At 38.7% G+C, this 27091-nt stretch overlaps 1 protein-coding gene across 11 annotated transcripts in view; it reads right to left on the bottom strand.

The window, feature by feature from the left end:
- LOC106085521 (cGMP-dependent protein kinase 1) overlaps positions 1 to 8843 on the bottom strand; it is a 61193-nt gene extending 52350 nt beyond the window's left edge. For 3 of the 11 annotated variants that reach the window (XM_013249800.2, XM_013249802.2, XM_013249807.2), the window contains exon 1: positions 8284 to 8843. The gene's annotated coding sequence lies outside the window, so the exon portion shown is untranslated. The remainder of the gene's footprint in view (positions 1 to 8283) is intronic. The other 8 variants (XM_013249801.2, XM_013249805.2, XM_013249810.2 and 5 more) reach the window with 3 other exon arrangements.
- Between the last annotated feature and the right edge of the window lie 18248 nt (positions 8844 to 27091).

Here is a 27091-nt window from a genome sequence, read left to right as displayed (position 1 = left end):
TAGTTTTTTTTTCTGTTTTTGGGGCTAATCGAATTTACTGCCATTTAGGATTTTGTTTTTGTTAGGCATTTTTGTTTTCTGCTGTTCTACTAATTAGTGTTTGTTATTCCCTTTTGTTTGGCGGACTCTGTCAAGGTTGTTGACGTTTTTGGCATATTTTTGGGATGGGGCGGGCGGAAGGGAAGGATGGTAGGATCGATGGTTGCCGTTGTACATGGCAGTGGCGTATGGGAACCTCAACTTGAATTGCTTCAACATCACATGGCCTTATCTTGGCGCATAGCTGTTTGAATGTGAATTGACGAACGTGCTGTGCGTTAGCGACCGAAACGTAAACGTTGACACTCTTATCAGTGGCACTTGAACAATTCACTCGAATTTTGATTAGATTTATAAGGCAAAACAGTCAAACATGTACAAATTAGCGGAAGGCAAAATGAAAATTAGGCTTCAATTTGGTTAAAAGTTTGATTTATTTAAATTAAAAAAAAAAATGAAAATTCGAAAATTTTCTAAAAAGTGACTCAAACTTTGTCTGCTTAAGGCCATGGGATATTGGAATTTTTCTTTGAAAATTTAACTGCTCATCATTTGTCAATAACTCCACTGCTGTTTTGGTTCTGTTTTACAATTGAATCACATATTATTTCATCACCTTGTCTATAAAAAAAATTAAATTTTCTTAGAATTGCATAATCCGCAGACCCATTATTTTGCTCTTTACTTTTCAAAGTATTTTTATTTCAATATTTATTTTCTTAGTCATATGAATAAATTAAACCTCAACCTACTTCTTTCTATAAAAATAATTATGGGGATAAATTCTCAGAGAAAAATATTTTATCATGTCTTGAATTTTATTTCGCAGGCCATCAAAGGTATTCACAAAACTCAATTCAGATTTGAGATGGGTTTATTTGACAGATTTCCTGTCAAATATACCAAACTAGCTGACCCGGGCCCGCTCCGCTGCGACTTCTTTTACTTTGTATGGAACAAAAGATTCCTTGGAATATTGGCCCTAAAAAAATATCAGCATCGTGGTCTTCATTCAAAAACCATTTATTTAAACCCCATGTTGCCATTGGTTTAGGAGAGTTTTCACGATGAGGCGTCCCCAAAACAAATGGCCCCAAATAGGTTATCAAATTCGTTTTCAAATCTTAAATACCACATATTGGCATGTTCGAAATATTTTTACCCTTTGCAGGGTATTTTGGGGAAGGGGTGATTTCCTAAATACATGGTCCTAAATTTGGATATAAAATTCGTAATCTACTCCCAAATACCTTTATTTGAGCCCCATTTTACGATGGTCACTAAAAAAATGCTGCTTGTAGGGTATTTTGGGAAAGGGGTTGACCCCCAGAAAATTGGTCCCGAAAGTGGGTATAAATCCTTGCTCTACCCCCCAATACCTTTCATTTAATCTCCACATTAACATGGTCGGTAAATATGGCCGATTTAGTGATGTTTTAAGGATTGGGGTGGTCCCCCAAAACACTAAGCCCGGAAATTATGTCAGCAACGTGCTCTATTCTCATTTATCTATAAATCATTTATTTGAACCCCATATTTTGGGAAAGGGGTTGACCCCCAGAAAATTGGTCCCGAAAGTGGGTAACAATTCTTGCTCTACCCCCCAATACCTTTCATTTAATCTCCACATATATGGTCGGTAGATATGGCCGATTTAGGGGTGTTTTGGGGATAAGGGTGGTCCCCCAAACACTAAGCCCGGAAAATATATCAGCAACGTGCTCTATTCTTATATATCTATATATCATTTATTTTAACCCCATATTGCCATTGCCCTCAAAATTGGACATCAAATTCGTTTTCAAATCTCATATAAATTCCTTATTGCAAAAGTCAGCAAATATGTCCGGTTCGGGGCATTGGCCTTAAAAACTATTAAAATTTTGTTCCACTCTCTTTACGCCCCAAATTGTCTTGGTGAGCAAATACGTCCTATTTGAGGGTTGTTATGTTGGTGGGACGTCCCCTAGACAGTTTGTCCCTATTGTTGATATCAGATACGTGGTCTACTCCCAAATACCTTTAATTTTAGCCCCATATTTCAATAGTCGGCAAACGTGACCGGCTTGGGGGGTGTTTTGGGGGATGGGCGGCCACTCAGTGAGTTGGCCTTGAAAATATATATCGGATTCGTGTTCCACTCTAAAAATCCTCTTATTTGAGCCTCATATTCCAAAAATCAGCAAATACTTACTATTTGGGTGGTGTTGTGGGGTTGGGGTGGCCCCATAGACACTTTTCCCAAATATTGATATCAGATTCGTGCTTTACTCCCAAAGATCTTTCATTAGAGCCCCATATGGCTATGGTCGTAAATTTGTCCCCTTTGGGGGATGTTTTTGGGCAGAGGCCGCCCCCCATACACTTGGTCCCATATTTGGATATCAGATTCTAATTCTACATTCAAATACCTTTTATTGAAGCCCCATATTCCCATGGTCAGTAAATAAGTCCTGTTTGGGGGGTGTTTTGAGAATCGGGTCCACTCCCCAGAAACGTGGTTCGTATTCTAGTCGCAAATACCTTTCATTTGAGTCCCATATTGCCATGATCGGTAAATATGTCCGATTTAGGGGTGTTTTGGGGGTTAAGGTGGTCCCCCTAGCACTTGGTTCGCAAATGGATATCAGATACGTTTTCTTATCCTAAATACCTTTCATTTGAGTCCCATATTGTCGTGATTGGTCTAAATATATGTTTGGTAGGTTTTAAGGTGGGGCGGCCCCCCTAGGTACCCGATCCGAAATTTGGATACCAACTTTTTATTTTTAGGGTACTATATGAGAGCACACAAAATTTTGCTTAAATCGCACCACCCATCTCCGAGATCTGGCGTGTTTCTGAAAATTTGGGTAAGGGGAGGGTCCGCCCCCCCTTCAGATATCAAAAAATGTAGTACCCTATTTTCACCACGGGATCATTATGCACCATCTGTGAAAATTTCAAGAAAATCGGTTTAGCCGTTTCTGAGGCTATAAGGAACACACAAACCTACAAACAAACAAACAAACAAATAAACAAACCTACAAACAAACACAATTTGATTTTAAGATTTCGCCGAAATTTGGCACATTGAATTTTATTACACCCGCCTACGTCCGAACCAGAAATGGTACCGATTGGAACATATTTGGATATAGCTGTCGTATAGACCGATCTGCTGATTTTGGGTCTTGGGCTTGTAACAGGCATATTTATTACCCGACTTCGCTGAAATTGGGAACAGTGAGTTGTATTACGACTCCAACAACAAACAAATAAACAAACCTACAAACAAACACAATTTGATTTTAAGATTTCGCCAAAATTTGGCACATTGAATTTTATTAGGCCCGCCAATGTCCGAACCAAAAAGAGGTCCAGATCTGACCATGTTGGGATATAGCTGTCGTATAGACCGATTTGCCGATTGTGGATCTTAGACTTGTAACAGGTCTTAGGCTTGTAACATTGTATTAAGACTCCCCATATCTGTCCCGAATATGGTTCAGACCATAGAGTATATATTTTCTAGATCGTCTCGATGCTCTGAGTCTTTCTAGCCATGTCCGTCAGTCCGTCTCTCGAAATCACGATAGAGGTCGAACGCGTGCAGTTAGCCGGTTGAAATTTAGCCATTGCAAATTGGCCACATCGGTTCAGATTCCGATATTGCAATTTTGCCCATGAACCTTCCACTAAGGAACAGGGGCAAACTTCTCACATATTAATGAGTGCAGTTCGATTCAAGTTAAAGTTCTATGATAAGGGGCATACTTTTTATAACCGAGTCCGAACGGCGTGCCGTAGTACAACACCTCTTTGGAGAGAAGTTTTACATGGCATAGTACCTCACAAATGTTGCCAGCATTCGAAGGGGAAAACCACCGCTGATAATTTTTTCTGATGGTCTCGCCAGGATTTGAACCCGGGCGTTCAGCGTCATAGGCGGACATGCTAACCTCTGCGCAACGGTGGCCTCAGATAAGTTCCAATATAAACCGATTTCCCGATTTGATTTCTTGAGCCCTTGGAAGCCGCAGTTTTTGACCGATTTGGCTGAAATTTAGCACAAAGTGTTCTGTTATGGCTTACAACAACTATGCCAAGTACGGTCCAAATTGGTCTATAACCGGATATAGCTGCCATATAAACCGATTTCCCGATTTGACTTCTGGAGACTCCGGAAGCCGCAGTTTTTGACCGATTTGGCTGAAATTTAGCATGCTGTGCTCTGTTATAACTTCCAACAACTGTGTGGAGTACGGTCGAAATTGGTCTATAACCTGATATAGCTCCCATATAAACCGATCTCCCGATTTGACTTTTTGAGCCCCTGGAAGTCGCAGTCTTTGTCCGATTTGGCTGAAATTTTGCATGTAGTGTTTTGATATAATTTGCAAGAACTGGGCGAAGTACTTTGCAAATCGGTTTATAACCTGGTATAGCTGCCATATAAACCGATCTCCCGATTTGATTTATTGAGCCCCTGGAAGCCGCAATTTTTTACAGATTTGGCTGAAATTTAGCATGAAATGTTCTGTTACGACTTCCAAAAACTGTGTCTAGTACGGTCTAAATCGGTCTATAATCTGATATAGCTGCCATATAAAGTGAGCCCCTGGAAGCCAAAATTTTTGTCCGATTTGACTAAAATTGTGCATGCTGTGTTCTGTTATAACTTCCAATAACTGTGTGGAGTACGGCCCAAATCGGTATATAACCTGATATAGCTCCCGTATAAACCGATCTCCCGATTTGACTTCTAGAGCCCCTGGATGCCGCAGTTTTTGACCGATTTGGCTGAAATTTCCCATGCTATGTTCTGTTATAACTTCCAACAACTGTGTGGAGTATGGTCGAAATCAGTCTATAACCTGATATAGCTCCCATATAAACCGATCTCCCGATTTGACTTCTTGAGCCCCTGGAAGTCGCAGCCTTTGTCCGATTTGGCTGAAATTTTGCATGTAGTGTTCTGATATAACTTCCAACAACTGTGTGGAGTATGGTCGAAATCGGTCTATAACCTGATATAGCTCCCATATAAACCGATCTCTCGATTTGACTTCTTGAGCCCCTGGAAGTCGCAGCCTTTGTCCGATTTGGCTGAAATTTTGCATGTAGTGTTCTGATATAACTTCCAACAACTGTGTGGAGTATGGTCGAAATCGGTCTATAACCTGATATAGCTCCCATATAAACCGATCTCTCGATTTGACTTCTTGAGCCCCTGGAAGTCGCAGCCTTTGTCCGATTTGGCTGAAATTTTGCATGTAGTGTTCTGATATAACTTCCAACAACTGTGTGGAGTATGGTCGAAATCGGTCTATAACCTGATATAGCTCCCATATAAACCGATCTCTCGATTTGACTTCTTGAGCCCCTGGAAGTCGCAGCCTTTGTCCGATTTGGCTGAAATTTTGCATGTAGTGTTTTAATATAATTTGCAAGAACTGGGCGAAGTACTTTGCAAATCGGTTTATAACCTGGTATAGCTCCTGTATAAACCTATTTCCCGATTTGACTTCCTGAGCCCATGGAAGCCGTAATTTGTGTCCGAATTGGCTGAAATTTTGCATGCAGTGTTCTGTTATGACTTCCAACAACTGTGCTAAGTACGGTTCAAATCGGTCAAGAAGCTGATATAGCTCTCATATAAACCGATCTCCCGATTTGATTTATTGAGCCCCTGGAAGCCTCAATTTTCATCCGATCTGGCTAAAATTTTGTACAAAGTGTTCTGTTATGACTTCCAACAACTGTACCAAGTACGGTTTAAATCGGTCAAAAACCTGATATAGCTCCCATATAAACCGGTTTCCTGATTTGACTTATTGAGCCCTTGGAAGCCTCAATATTCATCCGATTTGACTGAAATTATGCATGCGGTGTTCTATTGTGACTTCCAACAACTATGCCATGTACGGTCCAAATCGGTCTATAACCTGATATAGCTCCCATATAAACCGATCTCTCGATTTGACTTCTTGAGCCCCTGGAAGTCGCAGCCTTTGTCCGATTTGGCTGAAATTTTGCATGTAGTGTTTTAATATAATTTGCAAGAACTGGGCGAAGTACTTTGCAAATCGGTTTATAACCTGGTATAGCTCCTGTATAAACCTATTTCCCGATTTGACTTCCTGAGCCCATGGAAGCCGTAATTTGTGTCCGAATTGGCTGAAATTTTGCATGCAGTGTTCTGTTATGACTTCCAACAACTGTGCTAAGTACGGTTCAAATCGGTCAAGAAGCTGATATAGCTCTCATATAAACCGATCTCCCGATTTGATTTATTGAGCCCCTGGAAGCCTCAATTTTCATCCGATCTGGCTAAAATTTTGTACAAAGTGTTCTGTTATGACTTCCAACAACTGTACCAAGTACGGTTTAAATCGGTCAAAAACCTGATATAGCTCCCATATAAACCGGTTTCCTGATTTGACTTATTGAGCCCTTGGAAGCCTCAATATTCATCCGATTTGACTGAAATTATGCATGCGGTGTTCTATTGTGACTTCCAACAACTATGCCATGTACGGTCCAAATCGGTTTATAACCTGATATAGCTCCCATATAAACCGATCTTCCGATTTGACTTTTTGAGCCCCTGGAAGTCGCAGTCTTTGTCCGATTTGGCTGAAATTTTGCATGTAGTGTTTTGATATAATTTGCAAGAACTGGGCGAAGTACTTTGCAAATCGGTTTATAACCTGGTATAGCTCCCGTATAAACCGATTTCCCGATTTGACTTCCTGAGCCCATGGAAGCCGTAATTTGTGTCCGAGTTGGCTGAAATTTTGCATGCAGTGTTCTGTTATGACTTCCAACAACTGTGTTAAGTACGGCTCAAATCGGTCAAGAAGCTGATATAGCTCTCATATAAACCGATCTCCCGATTTGACTTATTGAGCCCTTGCAAGCCTCAATATTCATCCGATTTGGCTGAAATTATGCATGCGGTGTTCTGTTATGACTTCCAACAATTGTGCCAAGTACGGTATAAATCCGTCAAAAACCTGATATAGCCCCCATGTAAGGCGGTTTCTTGATCATCCTTATTCGGTTTCTGCAGCTTTAGTTTTTGTTGATTTGACAAAAGTTTGGTGTGTACAATAAAATTGTGCCATTCAACTAAAATTGTTTTGTATAAATTTTCAGCAGGATCTATGGTGGTGGGTTTCCAAGATTCGACCCGGCTGAACTTAGCACCCTTTTGACTCTAGAATGCAACGTTTTCTGTCTAAGTACTTGTTTAACTACTTAGAGCCACAGCAATTCATCTCCGTTCAGCATTTGATTGCTATAAGGACAAATTTTGCTCATTAGTAGGTGGGAGCAGTAGGAATGTTAAGTAGACTATGCTTTAGAATGATGAAATTTTGCTTTCGATTAATAGATTGTTGTTTAAAATCATCTAACTACTTTTTTATCAACATTTTATTGGTGTTGGGAGGTATTCTTAAGATTAGTAGGTAGGGACAGTAGGAATGTTCTTGCAAATTAAGTTTGGAAATGGTGTTTTTACTGCTTTAAGACTGGTTAAAAGACAAAAAAAACTTTCTTTATAAAGTATACTAAATTTAATTATTCATGTATAGATGTATGAGGAGAATCTTTCCGCATATGTTCTCATAAAACGCTTCTATTGGGATGCCCAATAAGTAATTGCGGATTTTTTAAAAGAAAGTAAATGCATTTTTAATAAAACATAGAATGAGCTTTAATCAAATATACTTTTTTTACACTTTTTTTCTAAAGCAAGCTAAAAGTAACAGCTGATAACTGACAGAAGAAAGAATGCAATTACAGAGTCACAAGCTGTGAAAAAATTTGTCAACGCCGACCATATGAAAAATCCGCAATTACTTTTTGGGCAACCCAATATATAAATTTAAAATTCTTCTAAAATCCCTTTGCCATGCTTGATTCTTTCTGTCTTAAATTTTTTTCCTTTTGTATTGTTTATATATTTTTTTTTTAAATTTGCACTTCCTCCTGTTTGTTGTTTCAACACCTCAATTGTAATTTTTTTGTAATTTTCCAATTATATTTTTCTTAATTGTAAGACATTCTTAGCTATGATTTTTCCTATTCCAATCATCATTCCTAGATTGTGTTATTCCACAATGGCAAATTTCCCTAAATTATGAAAATGATTGGAAAAATCTGCCATTATTGATTGCAAAGAGAGGGGAGTGGAGGAAAAAAAAAAACAGGTCTCTAGCGCCAAACAATCACGCAAACACTTAAGACGAAATTTACAAGATTCGAAAATTTTTCAACAAAAATTTCCGGTTTCCGGTCACATTTGATGAACACTTAAAAGCATCAACACCGCCGCAACAGCAACAGTAACAACCGGAACACACTGAAGCAATTTGAATAATTTGTAAGCCATTAAACATTTTTCTTTTGCCTCGGCGATTCTTGGCCTTTTCTATGGCTGCTTTTTCCACTACGTTTTTCCTGGCATAAGGACCAAAGATAAGGTGAACCAACCAAATGCCAGACCGACAACGATTACATCCACGCGCGCCAAAAAGGAAACCGGAAAAATGCGTCAATTTTTTATGAACCAACGGCCAAAGCCAAGAAATTGGTAGCAAAAACACACTGCACGGGTAACGAAAATGAAACGGTTTCCTGTTTTACTACCGTCTTGCGTTTTACCGTCTATGGAAATGAATTAGCAACGAACATTTCTTTACACCATTCGGCTTGGGAGGCCTGTTACAGCGACATGCGAGAGAAGGAGACGAGGTAGAAAATTGTGAATAAAAACGACCTAACCAGACAACCACCTGACGTCGTGGAAGCTGATAACTCAACTAATTTAACGCATTCAATTTAAATTGGCAATTCAATGAGCAGTAAATACCAACAACACATGGGCTATTCCTACATAACGATTGGGGCCAGCATTTTAAGGTGAAAGGGGGTGTGCGGGGTTGTATAAGGGGCAATGCAGAGGCTCTGATATCAGAGCCCAGTCAAGTGAGCAAGCAGCGAGCTTGCTTCACCACCTTCAACAACAACAAGAACAACAACACGAACAACAGCGAAAGCAAACACACACAATGACTTGAGTGTGTGTATTTTTGTCGCCTACAATTAGAACAACCATGCGAAAGGCAGCGAGTACACCAATACCAATGTATGAGACCTCACCAACACCCCTTTTCACACCAACCAATGGCAATACCAACATCAATTGAAATGTAGGAAATATCTTCAATATCAGGCCCAAAAATTTTCATTTCAGCCGTGAATGTTAATCGAGCTAGACCTATCCATTGACGGAGTGGAGCCCAAGGAATAAACTCTTTACCTGCTATAATGTCACATGGCAAATAGACTCCTTTTACAAGGAAACTCGTTGCAATGACATTCAATGCTTCGAAATGGGGTTTGTTTTGATAGTCTATTAGGAAAGGGAACTTTTGTGGTTAGTTGCGGTGTTGGTTGATTTCAATGTATTTATAGAGAAATTTCCAATAGAGTTGCCACTTTTTAAAAAATAAAAATTAAAATTAACAAAAAAAAAACATAAAACAAAATTCAATAAAATAAAAAAAAAAAATAAAAATAAAATAAAACAAATTCAGCCGTGCTGAATCTTGGGAACCCATAAAGGGCATAATTTTTTTTTTTATTGTATATGCCAAACTCCTGTCAAACCAGCAAACATTGAAGCTTCTAGGAACAGAACAAGGATGATCGAGAGGTTGGCTTACATGGGAGCCATATAAGGTTATAGACCGTATTTGGCACAGTTATTGGAAGTGGTAACGGAACACTGCATGCAAAATTTCAGCCAAATCGAACAAAAATTGCGTCTTCCAGAGGCTCAAGAAGTCAAATCGTAAGATCGGTTTATATGGGAGCTATATCAGGTTATATACCAATATAGCCCGTACTTTGCACAGTTGTTGGAAGTCATAACAGAACATCGTATGCGAAATTTCAGCAAAATCTAACAATAATTCCAGCTTCCAAGGGGTCAAGAGGTAAAATCGGGAGATCGGTTTATATGGGAGCTATATCAGGTTATAGACCGATTCGAATTCCGGCTTCCAAGGGGTCAAGAAGTCAAATCGGAAGATAGGTTTATATGGGAGCTATATCAGGTTATAGATCGATTCGAAACGTAATTGGCAGAGTTGTTGGAAGTTTTCACGATACGTCTTATGCGAAATTTAAGCTAAATCGGACAATAATTCCGGCTTCCAAGGGGTCAAGAGGTCAAATCGGGAGATCGGTTTATATGGAAGCTATATCTAAATCTGAACTGATTTCGAGCAAACTTCTCACATCCACGTCACAGTCGTCGGGGAAAGCGTTGTACAAAGTTTTGGGAAGATTGGCCAATAAATGCGCTTGCAGTGGCTCTCGGAGTGAAAATCAGGCGATGTATATATAAGAGAGCTATATCTAAATCTGAACCGATTTCCATAAAATTCACCAGTAATGTCGAGATTCATAAAAAAATCCATCTTGCCGAATTTCGAGAGAATCGGGTAACAAATGACCATTTTATTGCATTATTACTGCAAATCGGACGAAAATATATATGGGAGCTATATCTAAATCTGAACCGATTTCAAGCAAACTTCTTAGATATTATGATAGTCGTCGAGGAATGTGTTATACAAAATTTTGGGAAGATTGGCCAATAAATGCGCTTGTAGTGGCTCTCGGAGTGAAAATCAGGCTATATATATATATGAGAGCTATATCTAAATCTGAACCGATTTCCATAAAATTCACCAGTAATGTCGAGAGTCATAAAAAAAATCCATCTTGCCGAATTTCGAGAGAATCGGGTAATAAATGACCATTTTATTGCATTATTACTGCAAATCAGAGGAAAATATATATGGGAGCTATATCGAAATCTGAACCGATTTTTTCCAATTTCAATACACTTTGTCTCTAGGCCGAAAAACATGCCTGTACCAAATTTGAAGACGATCGGATGAAAACTACGACCTGTACTTTGTACACAAATTAACATGGACAGACGGACAGACAGACGGACGGACGGACAGACAGACGGACAGACAGGCAGACAGCTAAATCGCATCAGAAAGTGATTCTGAGTCGATCGGTGTACTTATCAATGGGTCTATCACTCTTCCTTTTGGGTGTTACAAACAAATGCACTAAGTTATAATACCCTGTACCACGGAAGAGGTCATAACGGAACACCGCATGCTAAATTTCAGCCAAATTGGACAAAAATTGCGGCTTTCAGAGGCTCAAGAAGTCAAATCGAGAGATCGGTTTATATGGGAGCTATGTGAGGTTATAGACCGATTTAGACCGTACTTGGCACCGTTATTGGAAGTCATAACAGAACACTTTGTGCAAAACTTTTAGCCAAATCTGAAAAAAATTGCGGCTTTCAGGGGCTCAAGAAGTCAAATCGGGAGATTGGTTTATATGGGAGCTTTATCCAAATCTGAACCGATATAGCCTATTTGCAATTTGCCCAATGACTTACATCGATGTTAGGTATCTGTGCAAAATTTCAAGCGGCTAGCTTTATGCGCTCGACCGTTTTCGTGATTTCGACAGACAGTCACGGACGGACAGACAGGGCTAGAAAAAGAATTTATATACATTATGAGGTCTTTGACGAATATTTCGGGGTGTTACAAACGGAATGACTAGATTAGTATACCCCCATCCTATGGTGGTGGTTATAATAAAATACTATTGGGTTGCCCAAAAAGTAATTGCATATTTTTCATATAGTCGGCGTTGACAAATTTTTTCACAGCTTGTGACTCTGTAATTGCATTCTTTCTTTTGTCAGTTATCAGCTGTTACTTTGAGCTTGCATTTTTTTTAATGCATTTACTTTCTTTTAAAAAATCCGCAATTACTTTTTGGGCAACCCAATATTGTGTTGGTAAGTTTCGGCAACTCCATCTCCAAACGACTTGGCAAGCAGGCAACCTGTCATTCACCCATTGATAAGAGATAGCAAAACGACAGAAATGTGTGCAAGCCAATAGCAAACAAAATAAATGTGTTTAACTAGAGAAACAAAACAAAAAATGGTTAAAAAGAAATAAAAACAAAACAAGAAAAAAATTATAAATATTGAAATAAGAGAGTCATACTCATTCCTCTCACATGGGGTTTTCTACAACACTTACGAACTATGGGCCTATAAAAATCATAGGGGACAATGGCCCAGAATATGAGCATCAAGGCAGGCCGGCAGAGAAAATCACAAACTAAAAGAGGCCAAAAGTAGTCCATAAAGGAGTTATTATTTTACGATTGTATGACGACGTAAGAAGTTAAATATGAATGTACTCCTCATTAAATTATGTGGAAAGCAAATATGCGAATTTAAACATTTTCTATGGAAAGTCATTTGAAGCTGTGCGGTTTTTAAAAGAGAATCTTTACCACTGAAACAACAATTAACAAGTATTATAAATTGAGTGTTTCTTAAGAAAGCCAGAATACCAGAGAAAATACATTCGCAGCAAAAATAAGTGATAAGTAACCTCTAGGGGCATTTATGGGAAATGGATTTTATGGAAAGGATAGTTATTTTTAAAGAGCTATAGGAAACTTTTTCAAAAAAAAAAATAAATAAATAAATAAAAAGGCATTATCTTTGGACGGGCCGAAATTTGGATACCCACCAGCTGGGGTACAAATGTAAACCACTTTTCGTCAAAATTCGGTGAAAAATACATACCTTATGCCCCATAGGGGAGTAAATCTAGAGATCGGTCTATATGGCTTCTGGCAAATCTGAACTGATTTGGGCCGAATTGAAGAGGGATGTAGAAAGCCCTAACAGAACTCACTGTCCCAAATTTCGGTGAAATCGGACGATAAATGCGTGCTTTATAGGCCCAAAACCTTAAATCGAGAGATCAGTCTGTATGGCAGCAATATTCAAATCTTGACCGATCTGGGCCAAATTGGAGAAATATATCGAAGGCTCTAACATAACTCCCTGTCCCAAAATTCGGCGACATCGGACAATGAATGTACCTTTTATGGGCCCAAAATCTTAAATCGAGAGATAGGTCTATATGGCAGCTATATCCAAATCTGAACCGATCTGGGATAAATTGCAGAAAAATGTCGAGGAGCCTAACACAACTCACTGTCCTAAATTTCGGCGAAATCGGACAATGAATGTACCGTTTATGGGCCCAAAATCTTAAATCGAGGGATCGGTCTATATGCCAGCTATATCCAAATCAGAACCGATTTGGGCCAAATTGCAGAAAAATGTTAAATTGAGAAATCGGTCTATATGGCAGCTATATCCAAATCTGGACCGATTTGAGCCAAAATGAAGAAGAATATCGAAGGCCTTAAGACAACTCACTGTCCCAAATTTCGGCGACATAGGACAATAAATGGGCCTTTTATGGGCCCAAAACCTTAAATCGAGAGATCGGTTTATATGGCAGCTATATCCATATCTGGACCGATCTGAGCCAAATTGAAGAAGCATGTCGAGTGGCCTAACACAACTCACTTTCCCAAATTTCTGCAAAATCGGATAATAAATGCGCCTTCTATGGGCCTAAGACCCTAAATCGGCTGATCGGTCTGTATGGCATCTATGTCCAAATCTGAACCGATCTGGACCATATTGCAGAAATATGTCGTGGATCTTAACACAACTCACTGTCCCAATTTTCAGCGACATGGCACAATAAATGGTCCTTTTAGGGGCCCAAAACATTAATCCAGAGATCGGTCTATATTGCAGCTTTATTGAAATCTGGACCGATCGGGGCCATATTGAACAGGGATGTCGAGGAGCCCAACACTCCCATATTTTGGCAAAATCGCACAGTAAATGCGCCTTTTGTGGGCCTAGGACCTTAAACTTTCGGATCGGTCTATATGGCAGCTATGTCCAAATCTGGATCGATCGTGGCGAAATTGAAGAAAGATATCGAGTGGCCTTACACAACTCACAGTCTCAAATTTCAGCATAATCGGATAATAAATGTTGATTTTATGGCCTAAGACTTTAAATCGGCGGATCGCTCTATATGGTGGCTATATCAAGATATAATCCGATATAGCCCATCTTCAAAATCACTTGCCTATGGACAGAGAAAGAGTTTGTGCAAAGTCCCAGGTCAATATCTGAATATTTAAAGACTGTAGGGTGATTTCAACAGACAGACAGACGAACATCAAGAATATATATATTGAGTTGCCCAAAAAGTAATTGCGGATTTTTTAAAAGAAAGTAAATGCATTTTTAATAAAACTTAGAATGAACTTTAATCAAATATACTTTTTTTACACCTTTTTTCTAAAGCAAGCTAAAAGTAACAGCTGATAACTGACAGAAGAAAGAATGCAATTACAGAGTCACAAGCTGTGAAAAAATTTGTCAACGCCGACTATATGAAAAATCCGCAATTACTTTTTGGGCAACCCAATAGTACAACGTTTGCGTTGGTTAGGCCTAGGTCTAGTAAGAATGGATGAAGAAGCGCCAGCAAAGAAGTATTTTGAAGGCATACACGGTGGTACACGTAAACAGAGACGACCAAAAGCCCGATCTAAGGATCATATGGTATGAGACACCTCGAAACCTGGTGCCAGAGATTATAGATTGAGCTCGGAAGATCGAGCCTCTTGGAGCGCTATTCCAAGTTCGGCTAGTTGAACAAATGTAGTGTCATATCAATTAAAGCAAAGCAGCTCCCATATATACGCTTTAGCCTATATACGATTTTAAGACTGAAGTAGCCACAATTTAGATTGTCTCTTAAGAAAATTTTGCAAGGTAGTAATCTCAATAGGTATTCAAAATTAAATAAAAGAAAAAAAAAAACAAGTAAGAGCGTGCTAAGTTCGGCCGGGCCGAATCTTATATACCCTCTACCATGGATCGCATTTGTCGAGTTCTAAGAGCGGTATCTCTTTTTAGACAAACAAAGAATATTGAATAAGAACTGTTATGCTATTGGAGCTATATGAAGTTATAGTCCGATTCGGACCATATGTGAATGCTGAACATTGCAGAAGTCATTGTGTAATATTTCAGTTCATTCGGACAAAATTACGCTTTGTAGGGGCTCAAGAAGCAAAATCGAGAGATAGGTTTATATGGGAGCTGTATCAAGCTATTGATCGATTCAGACCATTTTAGACACGTATATTGAAGGTCATGAGAGAAGCCGTTGTACAAAATTTCGGTCAAATCGGATGACAATTGTGCCCTCTAGAGGCTCAAGAAGTCAAGATACAAGATCGGGTTATATGGCAGCTGTATCAAACCTTGGACTGATTAAAACCATACTTAGCTTAGTTGTTGGAAGTGCTACCACAACACTACGAACAAATTTTCAGTTTAATCGGACGAGAATTGCGCCCTCTAGAGGCTCAAGAAGTCAAGACCCAAGATCGGTTTGTATGGCAGCTATATCTAAACATGGGCCGATTTGAACCATACTTAGCGTAGTTGTTGGAATTGCTACCAAAACACTACGAACAAATTTTCAGTTTAATCGGACAAGAATTGCGCCCTCTATAGGCTCAAAAAGTCAAGACCCAAGATCGGTTTATATGGCAGCTATATCAAAACATAGACCGATTTAAACCATACTTAGCGTAGTTGTTGGAAAGGCTACCGAAACGCTACGTGTAAAATTGGAAGTGCTACCAAAACACTACGTGCAAAATTTCAATAAAATCGGATAAGAATTGCGCCCTCTAGAGGCTCAAGAAGTCAAGACCCAAGATCGGTTTATATGGCAGCTATATCAAAACATGGACCGATTTAAACCATACTTAGCTTAATTGTTGGAAGTGCTACCAGAACACCACGTGCAAAATTTCAATGAAATCGGATAAGAATGGCGCCCTCTACAGGCTCAAGAAGTCAAGACCCAAGATCGGTTTATATGGCAGCTATATCGAAACATGGACCGATTTAGCCCATTTACATTCCCAACCGATCTACACTAATAAAAAGTATTTGTGCAAAATTTCAAGCGGCTAGCTTCATTCCTTCGAAAGTTAGTGTGCTTTCAATAGACAGACGGACGGAAGGACAGGCGGACGGGCGGATGGACGGACGGACAGACGAACGGACATGGCTAGATCGACTTAAAATGACATGACGATCAAGAATATATATACTTTATGGGGTCTTAGACGCATTTTTCGAGGTGTTACAAACACAATGACGAAATTAGTATACCCCCATCCTATGGTGGAGGGTATAATAAGGACTTGGAAACCAAAATTAAATGACAGCTAGAACAGTTGCGAATTTATACATCCTTCTGTTGGTTGAGCCAGCTGAATTCAAACTTAGCTCTTCTTTTCAGTCAAAATTTAACATTTATAATTTATTAAATTTTTATTTTCCTCGAAAATTTTTGGAAAATTTTATTTTGACAAAAAATGTTGTGAACATTTTATTTATATACAAAATATTTTGACAATGTTTTTGCTGTGTATATAGAAAATTTTATTCTATTGCCTCATTCTAAGTTAATTGGTAACCTAAGGTTATACCCGGCCAAACGCTGCAGATTTTTGTTTTCAAAATCTTTATCACCATATTCGTATTGAGGTAATGTTTTTTATTTCTCGCACATGATTTCATTTCAATTATCCGCCTTTATTTTCCAGCACACTCTAACTTGTTCTCACCCTAAGCAATTCTCACCTCATTTTATTTGCTCACCTATTTTTATCTGTATTTAATTTCGTTTTCGCTAGCTATGCAGGGTTCCTTTTGAAACGTTCTCTAATTGTTTTTATGTGTAAACATTAAAAGTCAATTAGAAATCACAGCAAATACTGTGAGCAAACAAAAACAAATCGCCCAACAATTGAAGAAGTCTAGCAACTCCAATAAAAGTGCGCTCTGTACGACTTAAGATGATGTATAAAAGAAATAATCAAATACGCAAAAGAAAAAGGAAGGATGAAACTCCACCATAAAACCTAGAATAGCCTAGAGAAGGTAAAAAGAAAACCAAAGGAGGAAGAAGAAAAAAACTCTAAGAAAACACGAAAGAAATACAAAAGCGTAGAAGAAACTTTTCATCTAAATGTGCAGAAATTTTCGAATAAACTTTTTTCCGAGAATGGAGAACTTGTTAAGGAGCGTAAAAAATTGAAAAACTTCTTAGTGTAACTTTTTTGGTTTCTGGTTTAGAGCAAAAATGGAGGAAGAGGTTGGTTGATTTTTGTTGTTTTGTTGGTGGAGGTGTCATAGAAAAATTCTGTAAATTTAGTAGGTATTGATAAGAATCATTTTATACCCACCAAGGGGGGATCGAGGTGTACTCGTTTTGTCATTCCGTCGGTAACATATCGAAATATTCATTTCGGTCTACCATCGGTCTTTTTGTGGTATTCACTGAAATTTCGCTTAGTTAAGCTGGAAGATGGGATCGGGAAATATTTGGATATAGTCCCCATACAGAACGATCTCGGGATTTAAGATATAAAACCCATAGAAGCCGCATTTAATAACTGATTTTGCTGAATTTTGGAATTGCGTTAGATCCTTCACCTCCGTGTTGCGTTTGGCCCAGATTTTGCTGTTATGGTTTCATAAATAGTGTATTTTCACTGGATTTTGTCGAAAAATCTGCTGATTGTTAATAGTTCATTTTGCTGCTATTACAGCAGTAGTTCTGCTATAACAGCAGTAATTCTGCTATAACAGCAGTAGTTCTGCTAAAACAGCAGTAGTTTTGCTATTTCAGAACAACAGTCTTGCTGCTAAAAAGTCTGGCTTGCTGCTTAAAAGTCTGTTGTTTTAAGGAGACGTTTTGTTAAGAGAATTATGAAAGAAGTGAAAAGGACTTTGAATACCCACCACCTCGGTTGGTATACATAACCACCTTTCACCAAAATCCGGTGAAAATTGCATATATTATGTCCCTTAGCAGTTATATCGAAATAAGTTCCGATTTGGACCAAATATTTAAAAGTACAGTAGCTTTATCAAAAATTAACCGATCTGAACCATATACGACACGGTTGTCGAAAAGCCTAAGCCAAGTCACTGTGTCAAATTTCACTTAAATCGGATTATAAATGCGCCTTTTATGGGGCCAAGACTTAAAATCGAGATATCGGTCTACATGGCAGCTATATCCAAATCTGGACCGATTTGGGCCAAGTTGCAAAGAAATGTCAAAGAGTCTACCACAACGCACTGTCCCAAATTTCAGCAAAATCGGATAATAAATGTGGAGGATCGGTCTATCTGGCAGCTATATCCATATCTGAACCGTTCTGGGCCAAATTGACGAAGGATGTCGAAGGGCCTAACACAACTCACTGTCCCAATTTTCAGCAATATCAGATAATAAATGCGGCTTTTATTGGCCTTAGACCTTAAATCGGCGGATCGGTCTATATGGCAGCTATATCGAAAACTGGACCGATCTGGGCCAAATTGACGAAGGATGGCAAAGGGCCTAACACAAATCATTGTCCCAAATTTCGGCGAAAAAGGACAATAAATGCGCCTTTTATGGCCCCAAAACCTTAAATCGAGAGATCGGTCTATACGGCAGCTATAACCAAATCTGAACCGATTCGGGCCAAATTGACGAAGGATGTCGAAGGACCTAACACAACTCACTGTCCCAAATTTCAGCAAAATCGGATAATAAATGTGGTTTTTATGGACCTAAGACCCTAAATCGGAGGATCGGTCTATATGGCAGCTAGATCCAAATCTGAACCGACCATGGCCAAATTGACGAAGGATGTCGAAGGGTCTAACACAACTCGCTCTCCCAAATTTCAGGAAAATCGGATAATAAAAGGGCTTTTTATGGGCCTTAGACCCTCTATCAGAGGATCGGTCTATATGGCAGCAATATTCAAATCTGAACCGATCTGGGCCAAATTGACGAAGGATGTCGAAGGGCCTCATACAACTCACTGTTCCAAATTTCAGCAAAATCCGATAATAAATGTGGTTTTTATGGACCTAAGACCCTAAATCGGAGGATCGGTCAATAGGGCAGCTACATCCAAATCTGAACCGATTTGGGCCAAGTTGCAAAAAAATGTCAAAGAGTGTACCACAACGCACTGTCCTAAATTTCAGCAATATCGGATAATAAATGTGACTTTTATGGGCCTTAGACCCTAAATCGGAGGATCGGTCTATATGGCAGCTATATCCAAATCTGATCCGATCCCAGCTAAATTGAAGAAAGATGTCAAAGGGCCTAATACAACTCACTGTCCCGAATTCAGCAAAATCGGATAATAAATGTGGGCTTTAGGGGCCTTAGACCCTTACTCAGAGGATCGGTCTATATGGCAGCTATATCCAAGTCTGGACCGATCAGAGCCAAATTGACGAAGGATGTTGAAGGGCCCAACATAAGTCACTGTCTTAAATTTCAGCAAAATCGGATAATAAATGTGGCTTTTATGGGCCTACGACCCTAAATCTGCGGATCGGTCTGTATGTCATGATATAGTCCGATATAGCCCATCCTTCGGTGGTGGGTATAAAAATGTTGCGATCACTCACCCATGCTGACCGATTTTAATGATATATGGTTCAGGAGCCGAGAAGCTCTATGCAAGTAAAAGTTCGAAATTTCAGCGAATTTGGGTTCATGTGATTAAGCCCTAGTTCGGATGATCGATGGTCCAGATCAGACCATACGAGGGTTGCCTTTTATATTTCGGGATTAGACAACGTGCAACTTGTGTTGCAATCTGCCAACTGACAGCTTTTTCGTAAAGCTTGACATTTTTATACACTGCACCATAGGATGGGGGTATACTAATTTCGTCATTCTGTTTGTAACACCTCGAAATATGCGTCTGAGACCCCATAACGTATATGTATTCTTGATCGTCATGCCTTTTTAGTCGATCTAGCCATGTCCTTTCGTCTGTCGGAAGCACGCTAACTTTCGAAGGAGTAAAGCCAGCCGCTTGAAATTTTGCACAAATAATTTTTATTAGTGTAGGTCGGTTGGGATTGAAAATGGGTCAAATCGGTCCATGTTTTGATTTAGCTGCCATATAAACCGATCTTGGGTCTTGACTTCTTGAGGCTCTAGAGGGCGCAATTCTCGTCCGATTGGACTGAAATTTTGCGCGTGTTGTATTGGAATCACTCCCAACAACTGCGCTAAGTATGAGCTGAGGGCGCATTTATTATCGGATTTGACCAAAATTTTTTATGATGTGTTTCGTTATGACTTCCAACAACTGTCCTATTCATAACCTGACATAACTTCCATATAAAGAGATCCCGGTTCTTGATTTCTTGAGCCGCTAGAGGGCGCATTTATTATCTGATTTGGCTGAAATTTTGCACGAAGTGTTGTGGTCTGTCCATCAACAACTGTGCTAAGTATCGTTTAAATCGGTTTATAACTCAAATACCCTGATGTACCTTCTAAATAAGCCCGTCTTCTGATCTCATTTCTTGAGCCGCTAGAGGGCGCAATTCTCATACGATTGGGCTGAAATTTAAAACAAAAACTTCTACTATGGTCTCCAATGTCCAAACCAAGTATGGTCTGAATTGGTCCATAACCGGATGAAGCTCCAATAGCATAGCAATTCTAATCCTTATTTTGCTTATAGCGAGATACAAGGCATAGAACTTGACAAATGCGATCCATGGTGGAGGATATATTGGGTTGCCCAAAAAGTAATTGCGGATTTTTTAAAAGAAATTAAATGCATTTTTAATAAAACTTAGAATGAACTTTAATCAAATATACTTTTTTTTAAAGCAAGCTAAAAGTAACAACTGATAACTGACAGAAGAAAGAATGCAATTACAGAATCACAAGCTGTGAAAAAATTTGTCAACGTCGACTATATGAAAAATCCGCAATTACTTTTTGGGCAACCAATATAAGATTCCATACGGCCGAATTCTGCTCGCTTTGATTAGTTTTTATATCCACCACCGAGCGATGGGGTATATTCATTTTGTCATTCCGTTTGCAACACATCGAAATATCCAATTCCGACCCTATAAAGCATATATATTCTTGATCAGCGGAAAATTCTAAGACGATCTAGTCACGTCCGTCCATCTGTCTATTGATATCACGCTACAGTCTTTAAAAATAGAGATATAGAGCTGAAACTTTGCACAGATTCTATTTTTGTCTATAAGCAAGTTAAGTTCGAAGATGGGCTATATCGGACTATATCTTGATATAGCCCCCATATAGACCGATCCGCCGATTTAGGGTCTTAGGCCCATAAAAGGCACATTTGTTGTCCGATTTCGCCGAAATTTAGGACAGTAAGTTGTGTTAGGCCATTCAACATTCTTCGTCAATTTGGCTCAGATCGGTTCAGATTTGTATATAGCTGCCAATTAGACCGATCTCTCGATTAATGTTTTTGGGCCAATAAAAGACCCATTTATTGTCGGATTTCGCCGAAATTTGGGATAGTGAGTTGTGTTAGGCCCTTCGACAACCCTCTTCACTTAGATCGGTCCAAATTTGGATATAGCTACCATAGAGACCGATATTTCGATTTAAGGTTTTGGGCCCATAAAAGTCGCATTTATTGTCGGATTTCGCCGAAATTTGGGATAGTGGGTTGTGTTAGGCCCTTCGAAAACCCTCTTCAATTTGGATTAGATCGGTCCAGATTTGAATATAGCTACCATAGAGACCAATCTTTCGATTTAAGGTTTTGGTCCCATAAAAGTCGCATTTATTGTCCGATTTCGCCGAAATTAGTGAGAGTGAGTTGTGTTAGGCCCTTCAATATTCCTCTTCAATTTGGCCCAGATCGGTTCAGATTTGGATATAGCTGCCATATAGACCGATCTCTCGATTTAAAGTTTTGGCCCCATAAAATGCACATTTAAAATCCGATTTTGCTGATATTTGACACAGCGACTTTTGTTAGGCTTTTCGACATCCGTGTCGTATATGCTTCAGATCGGTCTATATTTGGATATGGCTACCAAAAAGACCAATATTTTGTTCTTCAAAATTGAACAATAAATTGAATTTGGTCCAAATCAAACTATATTTCGATATAGCTGCTATGGGGTATTTTTCGCCGTATTGTAACGAAATGTGGTTTACATATATCTCTGAGGTCGTTGGTATCCAAAGTTAGGTCCGGCCGAACTTAAGGCCTTTTTACTTTTTTGTTTTTATTTTATTATCATTATTTAAATCAAAAATTTAATGATTTTTCAAAGTTTTTTCCATCTCGGACTAACATTGAATTTTTTTTTTGAGATTTTCTTAAAAAATTCCCCAAATTATCATACCACCCCACCTTAGGTAATGCATCTTTGCATTGTTTATGTACTCTAAAACCAAGGGGCCCTGTATTTACCTCCGTATCTGTGCCTTTGTATCTTTCAATTTCAATTCTTACACCTTTTTTCTTTGGTGTTGTTTTCGCATGCCTTTGGTATTGGTAAAGATAGTGATATATAAATGATTATTTACGTTGTTGTTGTTGTGATTTTCCACTTATTTCGCCTGCCGTCTCATGCTTCAGAGGTTCTTGTTGACTGCCACTTTGAGTTTTTTTTTGTTTCTGTTGTAATTGGTGAGTGTTGTTGAAGTCGGTGTGTGTGTGTTTGACTGAGTTGAGAATTTACTTAAGACTGTTGTTGTCTTTTCTGCTTCCTTATCTCAAAAACTGTGTGCGGTATTATAGACTTTTTACACTTTTTTTCACATTGTTGTTATTGTGATTGTTTTTTGCATTTGGGTTTCTTTGCTTTTGCTCAAGCACATGTTGCAGTCAATCGCTCGCTATGAGTGAGTGAGCGGGGAAGTGTTGATTTTTTATTTCTCTTTCTTAAAACTGTTCTGATGAATTTTGCGGTGTAGGCTTTCACAGAGGGAGAGCATCTTGTTTGAAATAAGTTTATGGGGGATCTTGTGTGGAAGTAAGTTTTCCTTTTTAAGCTTTTTGCTGCCGGGATTGAGGGTGTGCCTGAAGCATGGTTGGTTTATAATGTTGTTATTTTTAATTGACTCACTCAACCGAGATGTTGGTAATGGTGGCTATGAAAACCAATCATTTTTTCTAGCTCGATGGAAATCAGCTTTAAGCCATTTTTTAGGAAAAAAAAATTCACAACCATTGAAAACATTTAAAAAAGATAGAAATTTACAAATGGCGGAGAAACTGTTTAAATGAAGAAAACCTTATTCAGCCAGGCTGAATTGTAGAGTTCCAATAGAAAACCTTATTCAGCCAGGCTGAATTGAAGGTTTCCTATAGAAAACCTTATTCAGCTAGGCTGAATTGAAGGTTTCCTATAGAAAACCTTATTCAGCCAGGCTGAATTGAAGGTTTCCTATAGAAAACCTTATTCAGCCAGGCTGAATTGAAGGTTTCCTATAGAAAACCTTATTCAGCCAGGCTGAATTGAAGGTTTCCTATAGAAAATCTTATTCAGGCAGGCTGAATTGAAGGTTTCCTATAGAAAACCTTATTCAGCCAGGCTGAATTGAAAACCTTATTCAGCCAGGCTGAATTGAAGGTTTCCTATAGAAAACCTTATTCAGCCAGGCTGAATTGAAGGTTTCCTATAGAAAACCTTATTCAGCCAGGCTGAATTGAAGGTTTCCTATAGAAAACCTTATTCAGCCAGGCTGAATTGAAGGTTTCCTATAGAAAACCTTATTCAGCCAGGCTGAATTGAAGGTTTCCTATAGAAAACCTTATTCAGCCAGGCTGAATTGAAGGTTTCCTATAGAAAACCTTAATCAGCCAGGCTGAATTGAGGGTTTCCTATAGAAAACCTTATTCAGCCAGGCTGAATTGAAGGTTTCCTATAGAAAACCTTATTCGGCCAGGCTGAATTGAAGGTTTCCTATAGAAAACCTTATTCAGCCAGGCTAAATTGAAGGTTTCCTATAGAAAACCTTATTCAGCCAGGCTGAATTGAAGGTTTCCTATAGAAAACCTTATTCAGCCAGGCTGAATTGAAGGTTTCCTATAGAAAACCTTATTCAGCCAGGCTGAATTGAAGGTTTCCTATAGAAACCCTTATTCAGCCAGGCTGAATTGAAGGTTTCCTATAGAAAACCTTATTCAGCCAGGCTGAATTGAAGGTTTCCTATAGAAAACCTTATTCAGCCAGGCTGAATTGAAGGTTTCCTATAGAAAACCTTATTCAGCCAGGCTGAATTGAAGGTTTCCTATAGGAAACCTTATTCAGCCAGGCTGAATTGAAGGTTTCCTATAGGAAACCTTATTCAGCCAGGCTGAATTGAAGGTTTCCTATAGGAAACCTTATTCAGCCAGGCTGAATTGAAGGTTTCCTATAGAAAACCTTATTCAGCCAGGCTGAATGGAAGGTTTCCTATAGAAAACCTTATTCAGCCAGGCTGAATTGAAGGTTTCCTATAGAAAACCTCTTTTAGACAGGCTGAATTGAAGGTTTCCTATGGAAAATCTTATTCAGCCAGGCTGAATTGAAAGTTTCCTATAGAAAACCTTATTCAGCCAGGCTGAATTGAAAGTTTCCTATAGAAAACCTTATTCAGCCAGGCTGAATTGAAGGTTTCCTAAATTCAAGGTTTCAAGGCTGAATTGAAGGTTTCCTATAGAAAACCTTATTCAGCCAGGCTGAATTGAAGGTTTCCTATAGAAAACCTTATTCAGCCAGGCTGAATTGAAGGTTTCCTTCAGAAACCCTTATTCATGCTGAATTTTCGTAAGGAAAAACTTATTCGGCCCCTCTTTTTTGTCTACCACAATGCTTAGTTATCTGGTATTACTGTTTTGACAACTATAATGACGCTAATGCTAAGCAATTATTAAAATTTTTTATAATTCGCGTGGGTGGCTGATGAACGTATGTACACGAAACTTATTAATGAAATTTGTTGCACATTTTCTCATAGCTCATAGGAGATTTACTTACACTAAAACCCAAAGTTTCTTCGCCGAGGTGTGCTTGGCAAAGCTTCAAGTATCATGTATCCCTTAAATATGTTTGGGAAATTTCATTGACAGCTGAAAAGGTGTTGCATTAAGCTCTACTTCTGTCTGCAACAGGATAACTTGGTCCTTAGCTGAGTGAATATAAGGAGACAGGATATCAAAATGTTATGCTCGCCCACACAAATAAACAAACGAAGAAGGATAATTTTGCAAAACTTTGGCTTGCCTTAGAGTATAGGAGAATGGTGGGTGACACATTCTCGAGAAGTTTTTGATGATTACACCAGCACATACAATAACAAAATATATGGCAACATTCAAACACATGTTGTAATTGTCAGATATCCTTTTCAATCTCCTTGCGTCTGCCTTGGCTTTCCAAGACTAACTCTTGGCAAAACTTTTCTACAAGTGAATGTTTATCTTTTCGAAACATATGTTGGAAAAATTATAATTAGTTACTCTGCCCCAAAAGACAATACGGAACATTCTCTTCAACGTACGTGGGACACAAGTGTTGTGAGAGAACTCTTGTGTTAGGTTTGCACCTCTGGGGGAGGAAATAAAAGTTTTGTTTTCTTTGCCAGCCTTCACATGAGGCGAGCAGGTGATTTTCATAAGACCCTAGTTTTGTTTTTGATAGTCGGAAAAAAGGCATATTTCCTCAGAAGTTGTTGATGGCAAGTGGAAAAGGCAAACAATGAGATTTATTCGGAAGAGTTCTTTTGAAATGGAAATAACCTAGAAAATAAGGAAAAACAATACACTAAATAATTGTTTCATTGAAAAAAGGGAAAAAAAGATTTTAAGGAATAAAGTTTCCTACAGAACAATTTAATTCAGCCTAGCTAAATAAGGGTTTCTTTAGGAAACCTTCAATTCAGCCTGGCTGAATAAGGTTTTCTATAGCAAACCTTCAATTCAGCTTGGCTGAATAAGGTTTTCTATAGGAAACCTTCAATTCAGCCTAGCCGAATAAGGTTTTCTATAGGAAACCTTCAATTCAGCCTGGCTGAATAAGGTTTTCTTTGGGAAACCTTCAATTCAGCCTGGCTGAATAAGGTTTTCTTTGGAAAACCTTCAATTCAGCCTGGCTGAATAAGGTTTTCTATAGCAAACCTTCAATTCAGCTTGGGTGAATAAGGTTTTCTATAGGAAACCTTCAATTCAGCCTAGCCGAATAAGGTTTTCTATAGGAAACCTTCAGTTCAGCCTGGCTGAATAAGGTTTTCTATAGGAAACCTTCAATTCAGCCTGGCTGAATAAGGTTTTCTATAGGAAACCTTCAATTCAGCCTGGCTGAATAAGGTTTTCTATAGGAAACCTTCAATTCAGCCTGGCTGAATAAGGTTTTCTATAGGAAACCTTCAATTCAGCCTAGCTAAATAAGGGTTTCTTTAGGAAACCTTCAATTCAGCCTGGCTGAATAAGGTTTTCTATAGCAAACCTTCAATTCAGCTTGGCTGAATAAGGTTTTCTATAGCAAACCTTCAATTCAGCTTGGCTGAATAAGGTTTTCTATAGGAAACCTTCAATTCAGCCTGGCTGAATAAGGTTTTCTATAGGAAACCTTCAATTCAGCCTGGCTAAATAAGGTTTTCTATAGGAAACCTTCAATTCAGTCTGGCTGAATAAGGTTTTCTATAGGAAGCCTTCAATTCAGCCTGGCTGAATAAGGTTTTCTATAGAAAACCTTCAATTCAGTCTGGCTGAATAAGGTTTTCTATAGGAAACCTTCAATTCAGCCTGGCTGAATAAGGTTTTCTATAGGAAACCTTAAATTCAGCCTGGCTGAATAAGGTTTTCTATAGGAAACCTTCAATTCAGCCTGGCTGAATAAGGTTTTCTATAGGAAACCTTCAATTCAGCCTGGCTGAATAAGGTTTTCTCTAGGAAACCGATCTTTCGATTTTTTTTTTTTTTTTTTGAAAAAATTTTTTATAACCTTTGCTTTCTTTTTTTACTTTCAGCTTCAATCCCTTAAATTCAGCGCTGCACTCATGAGGCTATAGAAAGTAATTGGCTTCTTCTTTCCCGCTGGGTTCCTGCTGTTGTATACTGCCCTTGCAAAGCTTATCACAGACACACGATATTCTTCCAATTAACTGCGTTGCATGTCTTCTACGAGCAGGAGCACAGAAACAAACAGTCA

The sequence above is a fragment of the Stomoxys calcitrans genome, chromosome 3 (assembly GCF_963082655.1).
Source record: "Stomoxys calcitrans chromosome 3, idStoCalc2.1, whole genome shotgun sequence".
Taxonomy (NCBI): domain Eukaryota; kingdom Metazoa; phylum Arthropoda; class Insecta; order Diptera; family Muscidae; genus Stomoxys; species Stomoxys calcitrans.
The sequence above is the reverse complement of the archived record's forward strand: the minus strand, read 5'-3'. Positions and strand labels throughout refer to the sequence as shown.